This window comes from Lactuca saligna, chromosome 3 (genome assembly GCF_052625555.1).
Source record: "Lactuca saligna cultivar CGN05327 chromosome 3, ASM5262555v1, whole genome shotgun sequence".
NCBI classification, from domain to species: domain Eukaryota; kingdom Viridiplantae; phylum Streptophyta; class Magnoliopsida; order Asterales; family Asteraceae; genus Lactuca; species Lactuca saligna.
The window spans coordinates 20,547,004-20,560,455 of record NC_136419.1 but is presented as its reverse complement, the minus strand read 5'-3'; the positions used below and the strand labels follow the sequence as shown (position 1 = coordinate 20,560,455).

General features: G+C 34.4%; 1 long non-coding RNA gene and 2 other non-coding genes across 3 annotated transcripts; all 3 read right to left on the bottom strand.

Annotated features, from left to right (window-relative positions):
* Positions 1-3,519: 3,519 nt before the first annotated feature.
* Positions 3,520-4,256, bottom strand: LOC145033443 (uncharacterized). Its single transcript, XR_013677556.1, has 2 exons — positions 4,182-4,256; positions 3,520-4,017 (listed from the first exon to the last, which is right to left on the bottom strand). It is a non-coding gene; the product is annotated as an uncharacterized LOC145033443 (long non-coding RNA).
* On the bottom strand, positions 3,640-3,734 carry LOC145038044 (small nucleolar RNA snoR128). Its single transcript, XR_013679146.1, has one exon. It is a non-coding gene; the product is annotated as a small nucleolar RNA snoR128 (small nucleolar RNA).
* Positions 3,925-4,017, bottom strand: LOC145038043 (small nucleolar RNA snoR128). The gene has a single exon (XR_013679145.1). It is a non-coding gene; the product is annotated as a small nucleolar RNA snoR128 (small nucleolar RNA).
* Positions 4,257-13,452: the final 9,196 nt, after the last annotated feature.

Below are 13,452 nucleotides of genomic sequence, written 5' to 3'. Positions count from 1 at the left end.
TGAAACTATTGACAATTACCGGTAAAAAATAAGTTAAAGGAAAAAAAAAATAAGAGGAAATGACTTAAAGGGGTAACTGTGTTTCAAAATCGTTCAAAAAACGACATCCAAGTTTGGTATGTTCAAAAAACACCATCCAAGTAAACCTTTCGTACAAAAAACACCAACAAGCTATATATTTTGTTCAAATATTACTCATCGGTAACTGACTCTTACAGGTTAAATGATGACTTAGCTTACCTATTATGACATGGCATAATAATTATTGACAAAACAATAAATGATATACTCCTCCTTTAAAAATCGATTTAGGGTTTTTTCATGAACGAATGACTTTTTCTTCTCATATGATTGATATTCTTCTTCTAAAGTGATGATCTCGAACTCAAGTCCAAAACCCTAATTATTAACTTAATGCAAAAGGGCTCCTTTACCCCTACCTCAATGGGCATCCCTCCCCGTAAGGACTAAATCTATAAAAAGCCCTAAAAAAGCATCCAAGCCCAACTACAAGGCCTCTAAGGCCCAATATGGGCCAAGAATCCTCAACATGGCCTTAAGCCCAAAAAATGACCTGCTACAATCAGGTGGGCCCGAGACCTAACTTAAACAAGTCCATGCATACGCCCAACATATGCTAAAGCCTCTGCAATCCGGATGTCGAGCTATTACACCCAGCGTACTCCTAGCATACGCCCAACGTACTCGGCTAGGGTCAAGAACCACCAATCTTCGAAGGTCATAACTTCTTCATTCTAAATTAGATTTCATCATTCTTTATATCCATGGGAAGGAAACGAGAAGCTCTACACTTTAACCTCTTCGTTACCTAAAAACTTTTCTAACATAAACCAAAACTTCCTAAAGGCTCGAACTGGTACTTACTGATATGCCCTTGAGCTCCAACACAAACCGAACACTCGGTCCCGACAACCTACAATATCCATCACTAAATGGGCTTTACAAACACCATGACTTGTTACGAACGAATATAAATTCGAATACATCGTACACAAGTATCGGAACCATATCCTAGGAAACATGCAAAAGAAATAGTACGAAACAATAAAATAACAAGGAAAGGATAAGAGACGTGCCTGTAGACCATATAATAAATGAAGGATCGGTCAAGAATATAAACTCTTCTAACAACGTGCATTCTATAAATACCCTAAAGACATGATATTCGAGGCAGAGTAAAGTAAGGCAAAAAAGAGATAGCATAAATAGCATTAAGGTAGCACTAACACTAACAATCTAATTTAGGCTTCAGAGAGTTATGTCGGGGTCCAAATTAGATTGCGATTTCGTTTCTGATGGCCATAACCCTCGGTTGGACCCCGGAATGACGATTTAGCATTAAGGTAACACTAAAAATCGCAATATGAAGTCCATAACCCTCGGTATGGATGTATAATGCCTAAATTAGCTCTCGTGGATATAAATAATGACGAAATCGAACTTAGAATGAAGAAGTTATGGCCTTTAAAAGACTAGCGGTTCTTGACCCTAGCCGAGTATGTTGGGTGTACGCTAGGAGTACATCAGGCGTACTAGCTCAACATCCGGATCGCAAAGCTTTAACATATGTTGGGTGTATGCATGGACTTGTTTAAATTAGGTCTCAGACCCACTTGATTGTAGCAGGTCGTTTGTAGGGCTTAAGGTCATGTTGGGAGGTTCTTAAGCCATATTAGGACTTAGAGGCCTTATAGTTGGGCTTGGATGCTTTTTTGGGTTTTTTATGGATTTGAGCCTTAAGGGGAGGGAGACTAGAGGCAAATGAGCCCTTTTTGCCTTAAATCAAGAATTATGGTTTTGGACTTGAGTTCAAGATCATCACTTTTAAAAAAGAAGAGCGATCATAGGAGAAGAATAAATCATTCGTTCATAAAGAAACCCTAGTCGAGTATGTTGAACGTACACTAGGAGTACGTCGGACGTACTAGCTCGACATCCGGATCGCAGAGGCTTCAACATATGTTATGTGTATTCATTGACTTGTTTAAGTTAGACCTCAGACTCACTTGATTGTAGCAGATCATTTTTTGGACTTAAAACCATGTTGGGTTCTTAAGGGGTGTTTGGGATTGTGTTTAAGAGTGCTTATTTGCTTATTGGTTTTTTGAAAAGCTAATAAGCTAAAAAAAATGTTTGACAAACTCAAAAGCACTTTTCATAATGGTTTTTTCATAAGCTTCAATAAGCATTTTTTAATAAGAATGGAAAACATGATTTTTTGAAACTGCTTATGGCTTTTCAGCCAAAATAACTTCAAAAAACACTTTTTAAGCCAAATACTTTTTAACTTATTGACTTATTAGCTTTTTCACTATAAAAGTTTATCCAAACACTTTTTAAAAAACTCTTTTTACCACTACTATAAGCAAATAATCATTTTTATCTAAAAACACTATTCTAATTAAAAAAAACACTCTCAAACACCCTCTTAGACCATATTAGGATTTAAAGGCCTTGTCGCTGGGCTTAAATGTATTTTTGGGCTTTTTATGGATTTGGACCTTAAAGGGAGGGAGATCCATCGAACAAGAGCAAAGGAACCATTTTTGACTTAAATTAAGAATTAGGGTTTTAAACTTAAGTTCGAGATCATCACTTTATAAATACAAGAGCAGAAAAGCAATCATACGAAAAGAAGAAATAATTCTATCATCAAGAAACACTAAATCGATTTTTAAAGAAGAAATATATATCATTTATTGTTTTGTCAATAATTAGTATATTATGTAATAGTAGTAAAGCAAAATCATCATTTAACTTGTAAAAGCTCATTACCGTTGGTAATATTTGAACAAAACATACATTTAGTTTGTTTTTTTATACAAACAATTTATTTCAATGGTATTTTTTAAACATACCAAACTATAATTTGTTTTTTTTATACAAACAATTTATTTCAATGGTATTTTTTAAACATACCAAACTATAATGGTGATTTTTGAATAATTTTGAAACATAAGCACTCTGAGTCATTTCCTTTAGTTTTTTTTAAAAGTAAATAACAATTATCACAATGTCAATTTTGAATAAAAAATGACTATATTGGTGTTTTTGTATAAATGCTTTACTTAAATAGGGTTTTTTGGACACACCAAACATAAAAAAGGTTTTTTTGAACACACCAAACTTAAATGATTTTTTTTAAACAATTTTGAAACATAATCACCCATATAAGTATTTTCACAAAAATATTACTAAATTGAAGTAAATTACCAGTTTCTTGGTTTTTCTAATAAAGGAATTATAACTTTTTAAAAATTTTTTCTCAAAATATTAGAATTTTATTGTAGAGAATCCTTTTAGCACAGGCAAAGAGTTTTGATACAAAATTGCTCCAACACAAACATCATTCTTAAATTCAATTTAAGATATGCAAACCACAAAATATAATAGCATGTTATTAAGATTTAAAGTTAAGTTTCATTTGTACAGCTTACTAATTTGGATTTGCAACTAAAAAGAATTTAGGTGAGATGTTAAAAAAAAAAAAGATGAATAGACCAAAACAAACTTTTCTTCGTACTAAAAGATACATTGAGGATAATGTTCATCGAATAATTACACATATGAGTAATTTCAACATGAAAACGTAGAAGAAATAAGAAAGATGAGATAGCGTTGCTCAGTTAACCGCTCAGATCGACATAAAAGTCGACGTTTCACAGAGTTTTAAGACTCTCAAAAAATTCTCATAGAATTTTTCATCATAGCAACCAAATAAAATATATCTTGAAAAACCATAACTTAAGTGACAAATATTAAAAATATAAACAAAATCATCAAACTGCATAAGCCTGATCTAATCCTACGAGGTTAGAACCTCTAATCATACCACTGGCTATCGAATTGAAAAACGATGCAATGGAAAAAACTCTACTAAAAATAAAAGGCGATGAAATCATGTTGCTCAGCTAACCGCTCAGATCGACATTAATGTCGACGTTTCACGAAGCTTTAAACTTTCAAAAAATCTCATTGACGTTATCATCATAGCAACTAGATCAAATCAATCACAAGAAAATTCATTTAAAAAGCAGAGCAAAGGAAACAAATCAAAACAAACTCGGGATATCTCATGTGAATCCTTGGAAAGCGAACTAGAACACAAACTACGGATTCCAAAAGATAAAGAAAGCATATCAAACTGAATAAAGACATACATTTCAGGCTAGGGCACGTTTTGCAGCCGCCACAGCCCACATGTTCTTCAGGTGAAGGGCATATTGATGATTATATAAGAAAGAATGTTACACTTCACTCCTCACACAATTACTTAAGTTTAACTTGACTCCATTAATTTTTTAAATGAGGTATCGCCAATGAAAAAAAAAAAAAAAAAAGTTAAACTTGTAAAAATACTTTATATTTTATATTTTTTCTGGGTTTGACTTATTTTTATTTTATTTTTTATTAGAAAAAAACTTACGTTTTTTTTTTCAAGAAAAACCCTAAAGTTTTTTTTTCCCTGAATGCTCTCAAACCTTCTAAATGCTTCCAACTAAATCCTTAATTTTTTTTGTTTTTTGTGAAAAAACTCACATTTTATAAATTTTTTTAGAGAAAAATTAATAAAATAGCCAAATCGAAAAAAATAAAAAAATACAAGGTCTTTTTCAATAAAAAAATAAAATTGAGATTTAATTCGAAAAAACATACCATATATGTTTTTTTATGAGATTAACCCCAAAAAAAACACTAAATTACACAAAACCTCAATGTGGTTGGTCAAATCTGTTGTGTTTCGTCCATATGGGTAGTTTTTCATTAGTATGTCTCCAATTAAGTTTAAAACTGTAAAATGTGTCGCTATTATACATGAATTGACTATATTGCTTTCGTATATTATTATTTTTAATTATTTTCTATTATATAACTTTAAAATGGAAACGGAACCAACCCTTCCCCACCCTACCCTACCCTACAATACCACAATTCATATTCGCTTGCAAAGAACCCTACTTATTGGACCAACACCATTGATTCTTTCCTCTGTCATAAACTATAGTTGTTATGAATCGAGAATATGAAATGAAATTAGAGTTTGAATTGATTATAGAACACCATAATAAATATAATTTGGATAGCTCGATTAAACTTCTGAAAGATACAATAGAGTTTCTTAGATTAAGAACAACGAATGTTCAAAAGTTACTCTAACTCTAGCATCTATCATTATTTATAGGAATGATAGAAGTTTACAAAAAATACATAAGGGTTAAAACAGTTAAGCTTCGACAAACAAATGTGCCATTACGAAATACATAAAACGAACATGTATTACAGACTAACACTAAGACAGACTCATGACACATCGACACTTCACAACACCATTCAAACCCAACAGAAACCATTAAATGTCGCATCTTAGCAACCACCTTCTCTGATTTTTGCTCCACCTCTCCCACCTAATTTGCCTTTTATTTGGTCATAAATCATTATATACCCACATATTATCCCTCACCATTATATTGTTATATTAGGTGTTTAAGCCCATAACTATAATTGGTATGTACTTGATTTGATAGTAGCATGTAGGGGTGAGCATGGTGCGGTTTGGTGTGGTTTTTAGACCAAACCGAACCGCAAACCGCATGGTACGGTTTTTGCATTCTTAAAACCGTTGGGTGCGGTTTTGCAATGGTTCGGTTTTTCGATTTTTAAATGCGATTTCGATTTTAAACCATGTTAAGAATTTGGTGTAGTTTTTTTATGTTTTTTAGTACGTTTTTTTAAAGTTGTAAGAACGGAAAACCATACGCATGTAAGCTTGTATTGTGGTGTTTTTTTAAACCATTCATTTTCAGCTCAAAACAAAATTACATAATAAAAAATTGTAAGTTGCTTAAAATACAACTTGTGATTACTCTCACAAACTAATTAATAAATGAAAGTTCGTTGATTTTGACTTAATTTGTTACAAGCTTATTACATGTAATCCGTTTGGCTAACAATAGAACATTTCTTTTGCACCTCATATAGTTTTACACAAACACAAACTAAACATCTAATAAATATATTATCATTTATAAGTATTTTAAATAGCATGTATATAATATACATTAATTGAGTATTACTATACACGCTTGTGGTGCGGTTCGGTTTTGGTGGACCGGTTTTTAGGATAGAAACCGCACCGCACCGTTAACCTTCGGTTTTTGCAAAAATTAAATCCGCACCATTGGTTTTTGCATTGGTTTCGTTTTTTCGGTTGCGGTTTTGTCGGTTTTTCTTTAGTCGGTTCGGTTTTTGCTCACCCCTAGCTGGCATGGGCCTTTTAGGTTGCATTCACCATATCAACTTGACAGGATGATTTTTGGAGAGAAAGGTTATTTAATAATTTATTAATATATTATAAGAATAATATATTAATTAGAAATCATATTATTTAATTAGTATTTAATCAGAAATTAATTTGATATTAATTTTGGGATTAAAGGAACTAACTAAAAGTACGAGGATTGATATTGCAAATCAATGATAGTTGTAGTATTGGTTTGATGGACTCCCTTGGAAAGGGATGGACGAAATCTATAGGAGGCCCTATAGAAATTGTCCAAGGCCTTCTAGAAGGTGGGTTCATGGGTTACTTGGAGCCTAAGCAAGGATTAGGGTTTTCACCTGAAAACCCTAGCAGCCACAACTATATAAGGAACCCTAAAGCTCCCAAAATTCGGCCATTGTTCCCAAGAAGAAGCCCATGTCGATTTCTACCCTCTTTCTCACTCATCCTTTGCTTTTGGTGTTTGTGACGTCGTTAGAGGTGCAACACTTGGCGCACTAAAGCTTTCAAGAGTCAAGATCATTCGTGGAATCCTTGTTATTACGAGATAACAAGCAAGGTAACATTTTAACCCTAGTTTCATATTGAATTTCGAAATTATATGCTAGTATTAGGGTTATTGCTTTAGAAGATCTATTTGTATGTATAACTAGAGGAAAACTTAGATCCAAAGCAATTAGAGTTGCATGATCACATAGGATGTTGTTATGCTCAAAACTCATCAGTGGTATCAGAGACTTGGAAGTTTTTCTTTTATATTTGATGCAATAGTGATTTGTCCAAAGCATAAATCAAAGCAGATTCGTAATCTGCTTGATGAACTCGACGGGTTCAATGAGGAACTCGACGATTCCATGCACTGACTCGACGAGTTGACTCGTCTGTTAGCTGATTTTCCGAATTTATTGATCTATTTTGGATTAGGATAATTATCATAACGCATTTTTATATCCATAAATTGATTTTACTGAATGGTAATTTGATTTCCTTATCAAAATAGATGGATTTGTCAAATTTTTAGATAATGTATAATTATATGATTAATTAATTATTTAAAATTTAAACTAGTAATTTTGAAAAGTTTCAAATTGCACCCTCTAAATTTTGGAATTTAAAATATGATTAAAAGGTTAATTTTGAAATATTAAATTCTAAAACCCTAGTATTTTAAAAGTCTAGAATACACCTTATACTATTATAACATTAAAAGTTTAAATTATATATATATATATATATATATATATATATATATATATATATATATATATATATATAAGATGAGTCAGTTTTACCATTAGTAGGCCTCATTCACAAAGCTGGTCTATAAGGGGTGTTTAAGGAAACGGCCTATAAAATGACCGTTATTGGGTATCCACTCTTACCCACCGCACTCTTGACTAGTGGACAGTCGTTAGCCGAACGGGTAAGATGGGACATTAATTCTCTCACTAATAAGTATAATGATAAATATAAAGTATGTGATATCCCCATTTTCACGGCCAGAAAAGATCGATTTTGTTTATGCTTTATAAAAATCAGAGTACTTCTTTTAATAAAAATGTTGCGGAATTTGTTCCCAGAAAAACATGATAATCGCGTTGTCAAAGCATTTCTAAAGAAATATATTTTTATTCACTTTTAAAAACATTTGGAATGTCATCGTCAATGCAAAAACATAAGCATAAACAGAACTTACATTTATTTACACTAGTGATCTACATCTCTTTTAAATCTCTCAGTGAAATGTGACTTCATATCGACACCTGTGATACAAATAAACTGAGTGGGTCAGGTTGGGAAACCTGGTGAGTACATAGGGTTTTCAACCCACAATAATATAATTATTATTTTCAAATAATCAAACAATCAACCCAATCACCCATCCCTATTATCTGCTTTATTCTTAAGGATCTACCCTAAGAATCAACTATTCCTCGTTCATACATTCCTAAGGATCATCCTAAGGAATCGGCACGAAGTCCATCGTCACTGGGGTTTAGGCACTAAGTCTGCATAGTCGCCAGAATTGATACAATAGGCACTAAGTCTGCATAGTCGCCAAGGTTTTGGCACCAAGTCTGCATGATCGCTAGGGTCTAGGTATCAAGTCTGCATGATCACCAAGGTTTAGAGTACACCGGGTGAACACATCGTTCATAACACCTACAGGTTACGAGCCTGATAGTGTTCCACTGGACTATCTAGGATAGTCCGTGGTTGTCATCCATACTCTGCTGAATGACAGGGACATCGTTTGGGAAAAAGGCTTCTCACATCGTACACCTCTTACCCACACCTTATAGTCTATATCACCTCTCAACTCATCATCCAACTCATATTTCATCTATTATATCTACCCATGTTTTACCCCAACATTTTCGTAGATATAAAATACATATATAGTTTAAATCATTTAAAACATGTATAAAATCTTTCACTCAGCATAGACAGTAAGTATTCAGACAATATGCACACATATATAGCACGTAATTTATATTAAAATACTTCATATCTATGTGTAAGATGAAAGGGACTATGCACTCACATGAGAAGGTGGTGACTCGGTACTCGGACAGCGCTTCGTTTACTTTAAAATAATTTCCTTTGACGAAACCTAGTATTATCACCACTAGATTTTAGTCTAATATTACCGTGACTAATTATTAGTCTTATTATTATTATTATTATTATTATATAAGCGTTTAAACAATACTTTCCAACTACTATGTACAGACAGGGGCCAGACATAAAACACCGGAGGGCAGGACCATTTTGGCGTATAGCACTTCTGAAATCCAACAACCCTATGCGGCCCTTTAAACCAGATTCCCCGTACCGCGAGTAGTTAAAAGATATTATAACGACACTTATATAAGTCATAATAATAGCTCAAATATTTATTATAAATTTACAATAACAATACTAATTTTAAATATAAACTATATTTAAAATAGGGTAAGCATAACTTACTTTCAAGGGGATTTTAGCTAGGAGTCGGGCTCTGCGGGGGCAGAACTTCGTCGCTGAATCTTTTTAAGAAAGATTCGTGCAGCGCTTCAGCGCTCACCTTACTATACTAAAACTACAGAAAGAGAAGTCGAATCACGAGGGACCGAAATGTTCGGGGGATAAGGAGAGAAAGACTCTTGAATCAAGAGAATGGTGCAAGAAATATGAGAGCCCAAGGCTCTTATTTATACTAATTGAATTTTCAAAAACTACCCTCCATAATTACTTAATGACCTTTTAGTTATATAAACAACTAAACACCCCTCTATAATACTATTTTAAATGGATTTGATGATATTTGTACTAAACTAATATCGAAAGAACTCAACATTAGTCTTATAATGACCGCATCGTCGATACCTTTCTAATGATATATACATATGTATATATATATATATATATATATATATATATATATATATATATATATATATATGTACGTATACATGATTTATACTTTATTTTAATACGTAAATATGCTATTATAATTTGTAACTCGTTCATACGAACTCCGTTTTTGACGTTCTTTATATCCACGCGTAGGTGGAGACGTGCTCTACAACTTTCGTTTAGACTCCGTCGGCAAATTTTGACTTTATTTTTAAAGTTATACTTTTAACAGGCCGGGACAGGATTGGTCCGTTAAAATCTCATAACTTCTTTATCCGATGTCCATTTTCGTCTGTATTTTTATCGTTACGCTACTAATAACGAGATCTTCAATTCTTGTTTAGGTTGTGTTGGCTAAAAATCAATCGATCTAAAATTCGAATTTCGGGTTGTACACCGCTAATCCGAAACTTCGAAAAATCATAACTTCTTCATACGAAGTCAGATTTGGGCGTTCTTTTTATCGATGTTCTTAGTTTAACATATTCTACGACTTTCGTTTAGAGCGCTAAGGCTAAATCTCTCTCTATCATAAATTTACTATTTTACGCTTCCCGGCGCCGTGCCGGTTCCGACGCGAAACTTCGACGGGTCATAACTTCTTCGTTATAACTCGGATTTCGGCGTTCTTTATATGTACGGAAACCTTGTGACATATTCTACAACTTGGTTAACATTATTTATTCTAAATAATCTTTTTGTAGAAAATTCGTTTTCGACCCCTATTGCCTCTAAATTGACTAGCCCGGATCTGCGGGCGTTACAAAGTAACTAAATGTTTTTATAATTTTCAATCTTAGTTACTTTAGGAAAATGTGAATTTGATGCTAATCCATGAAATTGCACATTGCACTTTGTCAAGTCGTTAGTGGAGCATGTGTGGTTAATCGACACACTAACTTGGACTAGCAAAGTGTGACAATGGGTAGCTCGTAAATTATCATTGATCAATGGAGCATGTGTAGGTAACCAGCACATTGATTAGGTGGTAAATGAAAATGAGATACCATGCTAATTTGCATGGTTATTCACACCTTATTTGTGTTCATCGGTATCCCGGTCAAAAACTTGAAGGGCATAATCGTGATTAAACATGCCATTGAAAATTCAATGAATCTCAAAAGGTCAAGAAATTTTATTTCATAAAACCTAATTTATTTAATTTTCGTTTTTCCGTGGTGAAATTTGTAAATCGTCATTTACCTACCTTCAAATAATTTACAATTGGATTACGGCATCCCTCTTCTAAATTGTGAATTATTGTGTTGGTCCTAGCCTTAATATTTCATTTTGAGTGTTATATTAAGGATTCCATATCTAATCAAAACATGTCCTTCTTCTTTTAAAGATGTCTTCTTCAAACAACGTTTCTAGCTCCTCAAACAACAACAACTCCTCCAACACATACTCGTACTTGAGCATTTGTGCGAAGGTGACATTCGATGGGCCCAACTTCAATGATTGGATTCGCAGCATCCGAATGGCCTTGCGATTCAAAGACAAAGAGTATATCCTCAACAAGGATCTAAACGATATTGATGAGTCTAAATCAACTCCCAAATAAATTGTTGAGCATAAGGCCCATGTCAAAGACGCGTCCAAAGTGTCGTGCATCATGGTTGCCACTATGACTCCCAAACTGCATCAGTTCTACGAAGACTATTGGTCCTACAAGATGTGTCAGGACTTGATGGAAAAGTACCATCAAAGAGTGTGTCAAGAGAGGTAAGAAATAGTCACGGAATTCATCACGACCAAGATGAAGGATGGAGAGTCCATCACGACCCATCTGCAACGTATGCAGAGATACATTGATCGTCTACTCAAACTGAACGTGAACTTTGATGAAGAGTTGACTATTGACATAGTCCTACACTCTTTTCCTCCCTGCTATGATCAGTTCAAGATGACTTATCATTTGAGCACGATCGACGTCATCTTGAGCAAACTTCAAGGTCTGTTGAGAGCTGCTGAAAGTGGCTTGAAAGGGAAAAGTGTCGTTCGCACCCCTACTGTTGCTACTCCTGTCCTGTACATTGGACAAGGAAAAGGGAAGAAGAGGAAAGCACCCTCTAAACCGAACTGGAAGGGAAAGTCCAATGGAGGGTCCACTAGTGGATCCAAAGCAAAATCCGGTTATGCTCCTCCCTTTTCAGATCCGAAGGAAGCAACATGCTTCTATTGCATGGTCAAGGGGCATTAGAAGAGAAGCCGCCTGAATTACTTGAAGGACACCAAGGATGGGAAGAAAAAGCCTACCTTCACATGTATTTATACTATTATATCTAACAACTCATCACATGTTGGTTCTTAGGTCCTTGATACAGGATGTGGTTTTCACATTTGTTCTAATTTGAAGGGACTAAGATGAAGTAGGGATGTGGAGCATGGGAAGATGAACCTGATAATAGGGAATAAGAAATCGTTTCCCGTTGCCAAGATCAAAGTTTTCTCTTTAGTGCTTGTTAGTGAGTTAGGTTTAGATTTGAATGATTGTTGCTACTCGTCAGCAATTGTAACACCGTAAATTTCCAACACAATTTTTCGCATTTATAAAAACATAATTCATTTGTAAATCATAAAAACATCATTGTTTGAAACTCAATTTATAACATATTTCAATCCCAAGATCTCTTAGCATAAAAATCCCGTGTGTGTATTGATCAAGTCGACGCCTTCCTGCGATCCTCACTAGTACCTGAAACACATAACACAAAACACTGTAAGCACAAAGATTAGTGAGTTCCCCAAAAATACCACATATAACATATATTAGCCACTCGAGGCTATAACTCTGTGGGTCCGTGCACCCAAACTCTGTGAACCCTCAGGTTCTAACTCTGCAAACATGCACAGCATAAATCACATAGAAGAATGCAATGCAACAAACAATATATATATATATATATATATATATATATATATATATATATATATATATATAAAACATTGTATCACATAACTCTATTTACCTACTTAAGTTAAAGTATAGTGAGAAGACTCACCTTGCGTACCTTGGTAACTCGTAAATCCCTGAAATCACTAGTGCTCGATCTCCCGAGCTATAGTCATCCTATACACAAATATATCTCTAATTAACACATTCCCAACTAGGATTGACTAACTCTATCAAGTCAACACCGGTTAACTCTGGTCAATGGTCAACGGTCAACCCAACTCGTTGAGTCTAGCGTGGACTCGCCGAGTCCCTACGAGGACTCGATTCCTCTGAACCCCTTCCGACTCACCGAGTCACTCACCTAACTCGGTTACCTAACCCCTGGTTCGAAAACACGGAATAACTCGCTCCAACTCGTTGAGTCTACCAATGGACTCGGCGAGTGCATTTCATGCATAACCCCAAACGACCTTCTGAGGTCAGATCTGTTCCACTAGCTCATAGATCCAGTCTTTCCAAGCTTATTTATCACGTAAAGTTTATGTCTTGGCGCTCATATCACACCTATTGACTCATATATGGTGTTTTAACCTCAAACACAATGATCCCAAACCAAAACCTCCATAGACTCATATAAAGCTTGGACAAAGAGGCACTCTAGACCTCCATGGGTCTAATTCCAGAACCTAACTCGCTTAAGGGACCATGGGAGCACTAGATCTAGTCACAAAAGGGCTCAATAAAGCCCTAAATCAACATGAACATCACCTCAACAGAAAATGGTTCGAAAATAGTACCTCAAACGTGATGTTCTGGACCTCAGATCTTCAGGAAGTTAACCCTCTTGCTTCCT